The following is a 16,796-nucleotide window of genomic DNA, read 5'->3' on the forward strand; positions in this document are numbered from 1 at the left end:
ATAAATTTTTTTAAAAAATATAAATTATTAACCATGGCTATAAAAGCATGAATTAACATTTTGCATGAGTAATATTCAGCCGAAGTAATTATTATTATGTAGGTCCCATTATAAGAAAATGTTGTCATGTGAATGTGAAATTGAACACATGGTACAAGCTAATATAATAATAAAATAAAATAAAAAGTTGATTTGTCATTTGTGTGGAGGCAAATAATCTTCGTAATATTAGATAATATTCAGTCGAAGTGACTTTTATTATGTAGGACCCATTATAAGAAAATGTTGTCTTCGGAATTGAAATTGAACACATGAGACAAGCTAATATAATAATAAAATAAAATAAAGTTGATTAATAAAATAAAATAAAGTTGATTTGTCATTTGAGTTGGGCAAATAATCTTTGTAATATAATATATTAATATTAATATTATAATAAGGTGTGTGTATCAGTTTATTAATATTTTCCCTTAAGACTGTTATAAAGGCCTTTCGAAAAGCATCCATTTGACTTTGGTCATTTTAGCCTCTCAATGAAATCTCCCAACACCGCCCAAGAATGCTGACTTTGATGCCCTTAATTTTTTTGTGAAAATCTTTGAGCCCTTGTCACGAGATCAGATTATTTAGCTTTTTGTTAAAAGCTTTATGTTAGAATATACTTATATCTTTAAACAACATAAGAAAAAGTAGAAAAAAAAAGTTTTAAGAGCATCCACATAAGTAGAGCTAAAAATTTAACTTTTTAGTTCCACAAAAAGTTACTTTATCTATTTTACTTACTCACTTTACAAAATATACTGCAGCAGTGGATCTATTTTAGCTTTCAATACAATAAAATAATATATCCACTACAATAAAATATTATATCCACACAAGCTTCCCATATTTTCTAAGAGTTTCTTGGTAGCCAAACATAGCAACACACACCCAACACAGCACAAACATCCACCACCACCGCCACCACCACCAGTCCACAGTAAGAAAAAAAAACCCAAATCCTTAATCTTTTTCCTCAATCCAGACCAAACAAAATCACCAACCGGAGACAAACCCAACACAAATCGTAGACAAACCCATGCGTCAATGCTGCCCACGCTGTCAACATCCTCGCCAATGCTTTGGTTTCCGATTACGCTACATCTCTCTCTCGGCTTCGATCTCATCGCTCTACCTGTGAGTCTGAGGTGGATGGCAGATCGACGGCGTGGGTCTGAGGCGGATGGCAACATGGGTCTGAGCTGATCGGCGTCTTAGGACAGCTAGTGGATCGTTGACATCGAGCTTCGGTGGCAGCGACGTTGACGATGAGTCAGTTTGGCGGCAGTAAACAGAGTGAGCTTGAGGGACCGGAGTTGAGAGAGTGAGCTTGAGAGAGATGAGCTTCAAATGATGTGATGAGAGTGAATGAGAGAGAGAGGCATGGTGTGATAAAAAAATGAAAAAAGAAAAAAAAGAAGCAAGTTGTATTATTTTAATCTCCAGTTGGAATAAAAAATCATTTTTTTTAGCTCTCAGCTACAGTGCACATGTATCTATACATGTGCACTGTAGCTGAAAGCTAAAAAAAAATAGTTATACCTCCACTACTACAAGGTGATTTTTTGTGTTTTGGTGGAGTTAAAATAGCTATATAGTTATTTAGCTCCACTGCTGCAAGTGCTCTAAAAGATGTACGTAAAAGTTATAAGTTAAAAATTAATGCTAAAACTTGATGTCAAACTCAACAATGTGTCTTTGTTATCTTGCAAGCTGAACTTGCATATCTATGTGTTGTGGCAAAAAAAAAATCGTGATTGTCACGTACTTTGTTGGCCACAACAAAGAGTCCCTTGTAGCCGAACTTCAATATTTATTTTTGCATCCATCTTTGCTTTCATCAAGAATAAAATGTCAGACTGTGTGTTCTCACCAAATCTTTGAGGGCTTAAGCCTTAAACTGTCCAAGAGTTCTCATGCTCTTTGCCGTTTCAATGAAGGATACTTATTGTTGATGGTGGGGTTGGTCTTTAGCCTCCACCATGTTGATTTCTTTAACACGGCTTTGTTTTTAATCCTTGTTGCCTCAATCTTTAGGGTTGAGTTTGGATTGCATTGAAAAATGAAAGTTAGAGCGTTTGGCGTTTTTTCTGTGGATCTTGTGCACTATTCATGGGATCCGCAAGTACAAAAAAACGCAAATGTTAAGTTAAAACTGGGTCCCTTGACACTATTCACACATTTAAAAATTATTTTGCTATAATATTTTCAGTTTTCAGTTTTAGTTTTTAGCAATAAGCGGTATTCAAATTGACCCTAGTTATTGAAAGTAGTTGGACTTCCACTTGCTTGGCTTGCTCTCACACCTCATAATTTTTTCCCACTTTTGTTTCTTACCTAGCCCACCATTATTTGTTCTGCTGTTATTATATGCTCATCAATCAATCATTATTTGTTTTGCTGTTATATGCTCATCAATCAAGGGTAATGAGACTCTCACTATCACTTTTTTACATCTGATTTTTATATCCACTTTCATATTTTAAATGTATTTTTACCTTTTAAAATGTGGACCTTTCACATTTCAATATTAATTGTGGATATTTGTATAAATAATTGACGTAAACTAAATAATTAGTTGGACTTCCACTTGCTTGGCTTGCTCTCACACCTCATAATTTTTTCCCACTTTTATTTCTTACCTAGCCCACCATTATTTGTTTTGCTGTTATTATATGCTCATCAATCAATCATTATTTGTTTTGCTGTTATATGCTCATCAATCAAGGGTAATGAGACTCTCACTATCACTTTCTTACATCTGATTTTTATATCCACTTTCATATTTTAAATGTATTTTTACTTTTTAAAATGTGAACATTTCACATTTCTATATTAATTGTGGATATTTGTATAAATAATGGAGGTAAACTAAATAATTAGAGTCATTAGATAGAAGTCTTATTTCCTCTTTTTTTTCTGTTTTGATAATTTAATAGTAAAGAAAATAAAATTTTGAACTCTAAATGTCTTTGTTGAAAACACCAAGAAATATATCAACTAGCCTCTTCTCCGTTGTCCAAAACAATTGATTGAATGAAATAATTATGCCAAGCCTTCATGATGCTGAATAGAAACTATCAGTCCCAAAAATACTTTATATTCTACTCATTGTGATATACCATGTGTTTTCTTTTATTTTATTTTTTAAAAATAGTTATTTTACATTTACAATAAAATAAATACATAACAAATTGTGTAGTGAAGTATAAAGTGGACTAGAAAAAGTGGTTTTGTATTCCATAACACCACCATAGGAAATAAAAACAAACACAAATTATCTTCCACTTCCTGCTATTTATTTATAAGGATAAATGATCCATGATCGCAAAATCCAAAACTTACATGCTAATTGGCCACCATTTATTTCAAAGTATTTAGCAATACATACATACATACATACATACATACATATATACATACATATATATAAAAGCAACTATTCCTGGGAACCTATTCAAGAATATTCTTAGGATAATATGGTCAGATGACTCAGATTGTCACCAGACGTCAATATATGTTATTATATTTGGAATGGAGTGAGATGGGGGAGAGAAGAAAGGGCGGGGAAGAGTGCTGACATATACTAATATTTTAAACACACCTTAAAACAATTTGATTGGCACAAGGTTCAAAGCTGTTTTCTTACTGGTAGTAAGGCTAAGACCAGCTCCCTCTTCCATGTTGATATCTTCCTCTTTCATCCCATCAGGTAATTTCCAATTGAAACAATATAAAAGATTTGCAAGTGCAAGCTCAATTGTTGTTGTTGCCATATATATCCCAGGACAACCTCTTCGACCAGATCCAAATGTCAATAACTCAAAATTTTGACCTTTATAATCAATGGAGTTACCCATGAACCTCTCTGGGATGAATTCTTCTGGGTTCTCCCAGTATTTAGGATCTCGTCCTATTGCCCAGGCATTAACTTGTACTAACATTTTTGGGTAAATGTCATAACCATTGATCTTAAAGTGTGACATGGTTTCTCTTGGAAGAAGTAGAGTTGCTGGAGGATGCAATCTAAAAGTTTCTTTAACTATCATCTTTAGGTAAAGAAGGTAGTCAATGTCACTTTCAGTGACTTTCCCTTTATTTCCAATGAAATTTCTAACTTCATCTTGTGCTTTTTTCATCACTCTGGGGTTCTTAGCAAGCTCTGCCATCGCCCATATCATGGTAATTGCACCAGTGTCAATTCCACCTAAAAATATATCCTGATAAAACAAATATAGTAACAGGTAAGTAGATGAACATGGGCTAATTTGATAAGGTAAGTAAAGTTTAAAATAAAAAATAAAAAAAACATGGGTTTAATAAAAGATTGGCAGCTTACCAAGAGGACTGCCTTAATGTTTTGTTTTGTGAACTGAGCAGTATCGCCAGACTCAGCTTGCTCCCTTTCAATTCTCAGTAGCACATCGATAATGTCTTCATGCTCTGGTTTTGTCCTCTCAGGATCAAGATGGAGATCAATGACCTGTTGGAATAAAGTATCCAACTCATGAAAAACCCTTTCAAGCCTTTTAAATCTACCAGATAAAGTGTCTATAATCCATCCCAAGAAGGGCAAGAATTCAGATGCATTGTAGCTTCCTATCATGGACTCTACCTCATGAACCACTGCTTGAAACCTTTCATTGTCTAAACCACTCCCGCGGAAACTTTTACCAAAACCAATCCTAAAAGTTATACTTGCAGTGAGGGCAAACAGCTTCTCAGAAAGATCAATAGGGGTTGCAGAAGATGCATAGTGAGATATAGAATCGACAAACAAAGCAACTTCTTCTTCCCTAATGAACTGATAGGACTGCACCCTCTTCACGCTAAAAAGCTCAAGAACACATATTTTCCTTATCTCTCTCCAGTAATCACCATAAGGTGAAAAAGCCATGTCCCTATAATTGTAGGAAAAAACTTTAGAGCAAGCTAAGGGAGGTCTACTGCAACAGGCAAGATCATGAACTTTTAAGACTTCTCTTGCAGCATCAGCAGAAGATATTATGACAGTTGTTATGCCACTGAGTTGAAGGAGCATCACAGAGCCATATTTCTTGGAGAGTTGCCACATAGATTGGTGAGGTAACACACCAAGTTGGTGTAAGTTACCTATAATAGGGAGCTTAGGAGGGCTTGGTGGAAGGTTCTTTGAACTCCGCTCATACATCTGTTTTATTCATGAGCAACAGAAGAGGGAGAACAAGGAGAAGAGGAAGCCATAAAGGTATGGTATCAAGAGCCATTGAAGCTATATCTTTTATGTCAAGTTAGTAAGCATCCTCTAAAATTGTTCACCTATAAATAGCCTGAGATACTAGAATGAGCAAAAAAAAATCTGTTAAGCTTTTTGTCCCCATTAGCGGTATGATATACTTAAAAGGAAAAAAAAATTGCTTCAGACTATTTTTCAATTTTTACACGTTAGTATGTTCTACGTTCACATTTGCATTAGTGTAATATATATATATATATATATATATATATATATATATATATATAAATATCTGTATCTAAGTTTTTTGTCCCCATTAGGCGGTATGATATACCTAAAAAGGAAAAATAGTGCTTCACACTATTTTTCAATTTTTACACGTTAGTATGTACTACGTTCACATTTGCATTAGTGTAATATATATATATATATATATATATATATATATATATATATTTTGATATCTCCATTTAAAATGGAGAAATAGAATGGTGGGTATAGATGATATATATACAAATTGAATGTGATCTAATCAGTGCCCATTCCGGTGGCTATACTAAGTTCTCAAATTATTTGGTCAATGTTCTTGTCTAGTCGGATAAAATTGCAGACGTATGTTTCTAATCCCTGTGAAAGCTTGGCAAATATCCATCATTATTGTCGAATAATATCCCTGTAAAAGGAGTAAATTGCTATACTCCGAACATACCAACTATGCTTTTAAAATTCCACTCTTATCATCTTTTTTCCCGGAATGTAGAGTGAGCAAAGAAGACCAGTAAGTGAATTTTAAGCTAAAAGTTAATTCTAGAGTCTAAAATCCGACCTCAAAAATAAAATTATCCTTATCAATCACTTTCGCAGGCATGTTACTGGTCCCATTTCCCATGGCGAATACTTGGCCGCGTGTATATATATATATATATACACACACACATATTTGGCAATGTTTGGCGATAACAATTACCAAGTCAAATACGTAAATAACTGCAAGCATTAATATAACAAGGCACACAATATATTTTCGAAATCGAGGCTCTTCGACAATAATTTAACCATGTTTCATATTGTTTTAGATAATGACATTGGACTGTACAATTCTATCATGTCTTCGTTCCAAAGGATGAGCTAGCTAGGCCGAACACTTGTCAAGTGTTCGGCTGTTATCCCTATTCCTCAAATGAAAATTATTTTAAACATTTCTGTTGAAAACATTAGAAGGTGCTGCCAATTGAATTATAAGGTTCTTGACATTATCAAACGAATATTATCAAATTAAAAATCCAAAACTAACCACAATAATTCAATTGTATATGAAAAAAAAAATCTTCAAGAGAATAAAAATCTAAAATCTCATGTGCACAAAAACTAAATCACAAAAAAAAAAACCAAATCTTATTCCGAAGAGCTTGATCTTGTTTCAAGTGCATTCATCTGAGCTAAGTCTATGTTTGAAATAGGTTGGACTAAAACAAATTGCAAAACCAACGAACTTTATCGAGTTTTTAACTAATTGGGTGACCATGTATGGCTCGTTTATTTTTTGGCGTAAATGCACTTTTAGTCCCTACATTTTGGCATTTTTTTCATTTTAGTCCCTACATTTTAATTTTACCACTTTTAGTCCCTAATTCAATTAATGCTTTCCATTTTGGTCCTTTCCGTCAGTCAACCGACGAAAATAGTTGAGGTGGCAGCCGAAGGAATTAAAATATTATAAAAAATGCCACATCACCCATGACACATCAACATATAAATTTAAAACATTAATTTATTAATTTTAACTAAATAAGAAAAATAAAAATAGAATTAAAAACTAAAATTCACATAAATTAAAACAGAATTTAAAAAATATTCTCAAACTCAAATACTAATACACTCATAGATCTAATCCAAGTAAAGAAATGTAAAGTAGAATTAAATCGAAGAAAAAGATGCTAAAAATAGAAGAAATCAAACCCAAAAAATACCCAAACCCAGAAAATCAAACCCATAACAAATATCCAAACCCAAAAAATCAAAAACCAAAACCCAAAAAATGAAACCAGAAAAAAAAAAAATCAAATCCATGGTTGTCAAAATTGCGATCCAGATCGTAAAATCGCACGATTTTACGATCCTACCTCACCAAAAAGTTTAAAATCGTAGCAGGATCGCAAAAATATTAGGATCGTAGGTAGGATCGTGTAGGATCGTATAGGATCGTAGGATCATATGGGATCCTACCGATCCTACCATTTGGCTTGAATTTTTTTTTTTTTTTTTTTTTTTAAAGTGGGATTCATTTGGGTAAACCTAAACCCACAAGTCCAACAGGTTTTAGAAGCCCAATAATGAATTGAAATTCCAAATTTACCCCTATGTCAACATAAAATCTCAAAAAAATCTATGGTATAAATTTAATGTTTTCAAAAACAAAACCTAAACTATTTGGAAACACAAATCTCCAGCACGCACCTCTGTCCCGTGCCTCCTCAACCCTCTGTCAAAAACCCAACACCTCTCAGCCCTGTTAATGGTGAGCCATCACTGCCTTGAAGCTTTCTTAACTTAAGTTAAACGTTTTTTTTTTCTTTTTTATAAAAAAACCCAGTAAAAAACCCAGCACCTCAATCCCACGCCTCCTCCCTCCTCTGTCAAAAACCCAGCACCTCTCAACCCTCTCAATGATGTTGTCGTGAGCCATCGCTGCCTTTAAGCTTTCTGGTAATTTGTTTTGGTAGTTAGTACTTAGTAGTTTATCATTTATTTGTACTTTGATAGTTTGATTCCATATTGTTGTGTTGTGTATATGATTTTGACAAAGCTTTTAAGGTTTTTATTTTTCTATTTTGTTAACTAAATTAAGTAAAATTTGAAAAATTATGAAACTTGATCTTCAGTATTTGAATCTTTGAGAAATATTAGTAAACACAATTAGTAGTTTAGAATTGCACATAACCTGTTTGATGAATTCTTTGTGTGATTTTTTGAGCATGCTCTGTATCTTGGTATCTTTTTTTTTTTTTGCAGCTCTAGTACAAATATACAATGTCTACTTTGGCTGGAAAGAAAATTAAGTGAATTTTCCATTTGTGTAGATAATATTTTGGTACTTAGTTCTAATTAAACATGTACTGAACTTTTTAGATACATTATGTCAAAAGTTAAATATATTTTGCATCATTAGAATGACATAAGAACGATGTAGTGCATGCAAATTACATTTTATGATGCAATTTTTTTTAATGGATGGATTCATATTTTAAGTGATTATATAACATACAAAGTCACTATCAATAGGTTTTTTGCTTAAAATCTGAAAATAGGTAGGATCTTACGATCCACGATTCGATCCTACGATCTCCGATCCTAACTACCTTCCACGATCCTATATAGGATCTCGATTTTGACAACCTTGATCAAATCCGGATTAGGGCCGAGTGACAGCAAGACACGAGAAGAGGAAAGGAGCTTGTTGATGGCCTTGAAGTCCTTACGGCGGCCGAAGTAGTCGACGAAGAACGACACCGTTTCGTCGGAGTGAGTGAAGTTAGGGTTCGAGAGAAGCCATTGGTGGAAGCCAAGGACTGTACGATCGGCTTCGAGGGAGAGATTGAGAGTGGAGAGGACTAGAGAAGGCGTTGGGTTGATGTGAGAAAACTTGAGGTGGAGGCGTTCGGAGATCAGAAGTGGGTCAGGGTTCGGGTTGTTAAGGAGCTCCGAGGAAACAGAGAGAGAAACGGGATCATCAGAAAAAGGAGAAGGGGAAGGAGAAGAAGAGAAGGAATGGAAATTGGAGGAGAAGAAAGTGAGTTTGAGAGTTTGGTCATTGTGTAAGCATCTTCGGAGAAACAGTCGGGTTATTGACATTTTTTCTTCAGTTCGGTTCAGTTTGAGTGAGTGAAATGGTTGGGTTTTTCTGGGTTTGTGTGTTTGTTTGATTCAATGAGCCGAGTTGGCCAGGTTGGTTGATTTTGTTGTTGATTTTTTGAAATAAACTAGGTTTTGTTTGAGTTTTTGGGTTTTTGAGTGTTTGAGATTTCTAGGTTTTCTTTGATTTTATGATTTTGGCTATGAATCTTTGGGGAAGTGGGTTTTCAGCATGGTCTTTCAACATTGGTCTTTGTTCTCTTGTCAAATTTTATTGCATTATTGATTTGATTTTAAGTGGGAAAGGAAGTTGATTCAATGGGATTAATTTTCAATTTGTGTTCTTGGGTTTGATTTTCTGGTTTTGTGTTCTTGTGTTCTTTGTTTTTTTAAATTTGAGTTTGTGTCTTTAAATTTTCTTTTTTTTATTCAGTTAAAATTGAAAAATTATTTATAAAAAAAAAAAATGCTGACGTGACATTTTTTATAATATTTTAATTCCTCTAGCTGCCACCTCAGTTATTTCCGTCGGTTGACTACTGGAAAGGACCAAAATGGAATGTGTTAATTGAATTATGGACTAAAAGTAGTAAAATTAAAATGTAGGGACTAAAATGAAAAAACGCCAAAATGTAGGGACTAAAAGTGCATTTACGCTTTATTTTTTTCATTGTTGACGCTGGAAAAAATGCCCAATGCGCATATCTCAAGTATCAACCTCCTACATGTGAGGAGCTTTTTGGCAACGTGTAATCCAAGTGTGTGATTTGTGTCCTACACTAGGGTGATGTGGGTGCGAGTCTATTCTTTGTCTTTCCTTTTTAGAATCACCACCAACCATTGGTTTCTAGGGTGCAATTGGTCACCTATATGTCTAATCCCTTTATAACAATTTAACTAAGGATTTCCCTAAAGGTTCCTAAGCTAAAGGGTAAAGCAAATGTCTTGAATAAAAGACATGAACTCGAAAGTTCTATTATGTGTAGAAAAACTATTAGGCACCATACAATGCCTATTCTAAGATAGTACATTGTTTTGATTTAATCATAATTTCCATCATTTGAAATGTGACTCATTTATTTGGCATTTGGATTCAAGGAAACATGTGAGGATGCATGTACATGTGAGCATGTGAAAATGTTTGTGCATGAGAGAATGCATGGCATGTGAGATGTATGTGCATGTGAGATACTAGGTACTAGCATACAAGATACTATGTACTAGCATGTGAGAAAATACAATTAGGAATACATAGATGAATTATTTTGTGCAAGAAACCTACCTCCCTCCATTAAAATTTTTAGCATTGCAAAATAAACACTAATGAAAAGATTAGTGCTTAGGGCGTGGGGATTTGTTGGCTTATTGATGGGCCATGGGCTTAATTGATTTGAAGTGTGACTCATTTATTTGACATTTGGATTCAAGGAAACACGTGATGAGGATGTGTAGGGGGCCTTTTTCGGTGCATAACCACGTGTTGTCTGCTGAAGGGGTGACCTTGGTAGACCCGGGTTTGTATGGAGAGTTGCATCCAAAAAGCCTACAAAATGAGTAAAGCCCAAAGTCTAAGAATCATGATAATGGTTGAAATAATAAATAATATGAGTTTGATATAATAGCTTTGATTAATAGTTGTAATAGTAGTTGAAATAAAGTAAATGTATTTAAAGGAGAAGTAAGCATGTATTCAATAATGTAAATTTAGAGATATGGAAATGTGGTGACTTATCTTTGTATGGTTTATAATTCCAGTTGTATAGCATCAATAAGTTGATAGCATTCTAACAGGATGACTCCAGCGGTGGAGAGGTAGTTTGCCATGATAACTTCAAGATTTAAGAGGAAAAAATGGGTGCAACTAGAGGGAGAGAAAGTATGTTCAACTATGTCTAGAGACTGGTTAAGTTTATCCCCTTTATCATGCACTTAAATGAATTTCCCTTTGATAATGCTCTTTCAGTTATTGTGAAGTTATGAATAGTATTGTCTTCTATGGAAAGGGCTTTTGTAAGATAGGTTTGTGCCTTCCATGAGAATGGCTTTTGTAAGAAGTGTTTGTGCCTTCTAGGAGAAGGGTTTTAGTATTAGAAGTTTATGCCTTCCATGAGAAGGGCTTTTAGTATTTTTGTTTGATATCTCTTAAGAAGTATGAAAATAATAAAAGATATAAATGTTTTGTGTAATGTAGTATTTGTAATTTGTAAGATACATGGAAGTATAAGAGATATGGAGGTTAAAGATAGCAAAGACATAAGATTATAGCTGCTGGAGAAGTTATAGTGATGATTTGTGTTGCTTTCCAGGAGGAAAGATTTTGTAAGAGAAGAGGTTTTGTAAGAGAAGTGAAGAGGGAGATGTGTTTAGAGGATATGGCCAGTAAGATAGATGTATTTTCTGAATATGGAGAGTGGGAGAATGAGCGTAAGAAGAGTAATGGTGTTGTAGTTTGTTTAGCAATGTTGTTGAGATTTTCTACTGCATGATGGATAAAGGCTTATGAGTAGTGATGTGAGGGGCATTTGTGAGTTAAGGGCTGAAGAGTATCTTAGAAGCTCAAAACCTCATTAAGAGTTTAAGAAGATAATTAGAGAAAGGGGGAAAATAGAGAAGTTTATGAGAGAGTTTTTCTTCTCTATTGGTGTGCTTTGGTATGTTGATGAAGAAATTTATTTATAGTTGAGTTTAAGGGGGTACTTAGCAAAGAATCTTAACCAAATGTCACAGTTAGCAATAAATCAATTCATCCTAGGATTTGGCTGGAAATGGTATGTTCAACTTTAAGGAGTTTTTGCTGTTTTGGGTAATATCAATTGGAGGAAATATCAGCAAAAAGAAAGGAAAGGATTTTAGCAAGAAAAATATATTTTCTTTAGTTGGTTTTGGTTTTTAGCTAAATTAGTCGTAGACCCACGCGATGCGTGAGACTATATAAATATAATGTAATGGGCTATAATATATCATGAGTAACAATTATTTCAAATATTATCTATTTAAAAAATATATATTTCTACAGGTTTTTTATTTTATTTTATTTATCTTTTTATCTCTACAAATAATCATTCTATTATTTTTTTTTATAATTAATATTTTTTTAAGGTGAGCCATATTCTTCTAACTTCTTTTGTAGTGTGTTATATTTGCCTAATATACAACTAAACTTTATAAGTTTCAAATCTATTATTCAAAATTTTCATTTCTTAAAGAATAAAGAGATTATCATAATAATAAAAACTCATCACAAAATTGCAATGCTATCTTAACCAAAAATTAAAATGAAATCAAAGGAATAAAAGTTAGACTTTTTAATAATTTATTACTCAAAACATTGGTAGGCATATTCAAATTCAGCCATATAGATTGTGTTTTGATAGAAACTCAAATTTCTATTCCCAAAAAAAATTATGTATTAACCCAAACCAAAATTCAACCATTACTATTAAAGGGAAATTAAAAAAGCACAATACCAAAACAAATATTAAAAAAAAAAAAAAAACTATCAACCTTAATCAGAATGATAAGAAATAACAAAAATCTACCAAAAGAAAGTAAAGATATTATATATATATATATATAGAGAGAGAGAGAGAGAGAGAGAGAGAGAGAGAGAGAGAGAGTACTCACAGCTATTTTGCAGGAAAGATATGATTAAATAGAAGAAATGATATCAAATTTATACAAAATAAAATGGGGGAGAATAAGAGTCAAAATATAAGAAAGAGAAAGGGATGAACTAAGTGTAACGGTAGAGTAGAGAGTAGTGGGGAGATAAAGAAGCAAATAGGAAAACGAAAGATTGGAGGAAGTGTAGCCGTGATTAATAGGGAGAAGAAGAGTTTTTGTTGTTGTTGAAAATAGGTAGAATTAAAGTTCAAAAAGAGAAAAAAAAAAAAAAAAAAGGTAGAAAATAAGTGGATGATGTAGCCCAAATAATAGTTACATTCTTAGTCTTACTCATCTACATGTATATGAACATACCATAATATGGAGTCCGAGTCCACGAGTATAAGAGTAATATTCAAGCGCACAAAAATTTACACGAAGATTTGTTTGCTTTTCATTTCCTATTTATTATTATTATTATTCATAGTATGCTAATTTAAATTCATTGTTTTTGTAAAACCATGTTTACTCTACACTATTTAATTATAAAGTTTCTAGGGTACATCATATATTTGATGGTTGGTTTAAATGATTTCTTTAAAAGATTTTGTTTGAATAATTTAATACTTTACGTTATATATCATTGGTTATTTTTTTTAGTAATGGTAGTTTATTAACTTATTTGTAAAGAATTTTCTTTTGGCTATTCACAAAATGATCTTTAATGAATTATTATTATTATTATAAATTTTTTACTTTAAGTTTAACAATAAAATGATCATTAATAATATTTCTACACATTGCGTGAGTTTACGGCTAGTTATTATAAAAAAGCACACTCTTACATTTTAAACATTTCTTCGTGTTCCGTTAACATTGTCCTACCCAATCTATTCTAGCAATTTGACATGATTACGGTTTGACAATTGTTCTTTGCTTAAACTCTGAAAACAACTAAAGTAAATAGCTAGATACCTAAAAATAGAACATTATTAATTCAATAACAAAAATAAACATAAAGTCTGGACATACTACGTTAATTACATTAACACGAAAGGGAAAAATGGAAATGAAAAAGAATGATCAAAGTTTTCAATCCACGATCAGCAACATTACTTTCGAAAGGAACTCATATTCTTAGCCATAGGAAAAAAAAAAAAAAAAAACACTAAACTTAGAAACTCCTATTGTTTAGGTATATATGCATCCTTGAATTTACCAAGCACTTTTTCACTCTATACCAAGTATATACGTTAATTTTGTTTGTATTATGTAGAATCTCTCTAATAAATTCATTTTTTTAAGTGTACAAGACAACAAATAAATTTAAGAACAACATTTCAAATCCAATGTTTTACTGATATTTATTTTACTTCAAAATAAATGGGATATCTATTACACACAATTTTACACATATCCTAAAAAATAGATTTCAAAGAGCAGTGAGGAGTTTTATCATTTTAAGTGTTTATTTGATAAGTGAGGCTTACCATATATTACCCGCTACACACTGACTCGTCAGAGTTCAAGGAGTTGGAGAAGACACCATGGTTTTAAAAATCGAACTGGACCGACCGGTTCAACTGGTTCAATCGAGAACCGGACCTTAATCCGGTATGATTATTATTAAAAAACTAAAATTAAGAAAAAACTGAAAAAACCGCCGGTTTAACTGAAAAACCGAAAACCGGTACAATTAAACCAGTTTTAAGCTGTTTTGTTCATAAACACTTCAGCTACTATGTTTCTAACAAAACATATAAAAGATAAGAGATTTTGTTTCAAATTTAAGAAGAAGAGAGATTTTGACCTTGAAGATGCTGTTAAGTCTAAAGCTATGAAGCTTAAGACACCCACATTGATACTAAAAACATCAAATTTACTATTTATGAGTTGACACAATTAAGGAAGCCCAACTTCCCATTGGTGCATCCCAATGGTGGTGTACTGCAGCTCAAGGAACGAGCTTGACGTCGTTCGCTCCACCGTTTCTAATCTCCCTTACATTTTTTTGACCTCTTTGTACAGTGACCTTGCAGAGGCAGAACGTGCTCTAGTTTTGGACAAATTTCGACAAGCCATAATGAACTAGAACTAGAATATCAGTGCCTAACCAGGAGAGGACAGTGAAGTTTTTTTTTTGGAATCCGGAAAGGACAGTGAAGTTGGAAAAGATGAACAACAAGCAAAAAAAAAAGTGTGGATGTAAGATTTCTAAATATGTGGCAGGCGTAGAGTTACTGGAGTATCAACGTGTAAAGGACTAAAGGTAGATATGTGGTGGAAAAGAAATGGAGTGTGTTAAGGTCAACGTGTAAAGCAGTAAAGGTAGATATGTGGTGGAAAAGAAATATTGGGAAATGATATTGTTACTCACTCTAGTGGCTTTTTGTTGTTTAAAAAAATGAAATAATAACTATAATAATTTTTGTAGTGGGCTTAAGTTTCGTTGTCTAATATATAAATTAAGAGAAATGCTATATTCACAACATTTTTTAATATTTTCACAACAAATCATAGGTGGTTAGTTGTTATTGGTTTAAATTTGAACTTAACACTAAGATTACTTTTTTTCCCTAACAATAACAACTAGTAACAACTTGCCACTTAGAATTTGTTGTAAAAATGTTGTGAAAATGTTGTGAACATATCATTTCTTATAAATTAAAGTTAAGATTTAATGTTTTACTATTATTTAATTTAATTTTTTATTTAAAATATTAGTTATAAATTTATTTATTTATATTTTATAATTATTAATAATTTATTTATGACATCATCGGTTCGACCATCGATCCGACCTCAGTCCGACCATGAAACCGAGAACCACTCTCCATTCCGATTCTTTGACCATACCGGTTTTTAAAACCATGGAAGACACACCAATTAACATGTTTCTTTTATTAACTATAAACCGCTGGAACTTTACTGAACATACCTCTTAGTTCTGCAAACCATGACTCCCAAAATTTTCCCAAAAAGACTTATGAGCTTGGATCATGAGCCGAAGATGAGATGATGTACCTTGGGCTTTGTTGTCATTTTTTGTAAGTATGGGCTTTTGTTGGAGAAGCCGCTCTCCATGAATATGAGAGAGGTAATATGGGCCGTGAATAATGATTCATTGCTTGAGCCCGATCTATATGTTAATGTTGATGATGTCGTGGGTTATGATCCCAATTGATGAAGAGGAAATGTGGGTCATGAATTCGCCTCTTGAAATAAGGATCTTATGGGCCATGTGAGCCCAGTCCATGTAGTTGGATAAGATATAAGCTTATTTTGGGCTTTAAAGGATATTTACCCAAAATTCAATAATATGTTGATGTGGCATAGATTGCCAATGAAGTAATGCCATGTAGCATGAAAAAATAGTCCTCAACAGGATGTATGTACATGTGAAATTGCATGTGAAAATGTGTGTGCATGTGAGAATGCATGGCATTTGAGATACTAGGTACTAGCATACAAGATACTATGTACTAGCATGTGAGAAAATACAATTAGGCATGCATAGATGAATTATTCTAAGTGCAAGAAATCTACCTCACTTAGTCACTCCATTAGAAGTTTATTACTTAGCACTGCAAATTAAAACACTAATGAAATGATTGGTGCTTAGGGGATGGGGGATTTGTCGGCTTTTTTTGATTGGCCATGGGCTTAATTGATTTAAAGCCATGGGCCAAGCACCATTTGAAAATTATTTTGTGAAATTTTCATTTTTTTTTTTTTGGAAAAGTGATTTATTTCTTTAGAAAAAGGCTTTTGAAATCCTTTTAAGTTTTTGTTGTAAAATACCCTCCAAGGGTTTTAGAAAATTTTTGTTTTCTTTTTATTTGAAAGTGGTTTAAACATCAAGCCTATTATTGTGGGATAGAGGACCTTCAATACCACCTGTGAAGATGGCATGAAGATACGCACACATCCAAGAGGGAAATGACATGAACACAATATATCAAATAAATTGCAATTGGCAATGATGAGATAAACATATTAGCACAATAAACATGTGAATTCCAAAGAGAATATCATGCAAATCTAATCAACCAACATGTGGATTTATTGACAAAATTATTACAAAAGA

The 16,796-nt window shown here is 32.9% G+C and overlaps 1 pseudogene; it reads right to left on the bottom strand.

The window, feature by feature from the left end:
- Positions 1-3,493: 3,493 nt before the first annotated feature.
- LOC142629324 (cytochrome P450 71B34-like) lies at positions 3,494-5,324 on the bottom strand (annotated as a pseudogene).
- Positions 5,325-16,796: the final 11,472 nt, after the last annotated feature.

This window comes from Castanea sativa, chromosome 3, assembly GCF_040712315.1.
Source record: "Castanea sativa cultivar Marrone di Chiusa Pesio chromosome 3, ASM4071231v1".
Classification (NCBI taxonomy): Eukaryota; Viridiplantae; Streptophyta; class Magnoliopsida; order Fagales; family Fagaceae; genus Castanea; species Castanea sativa.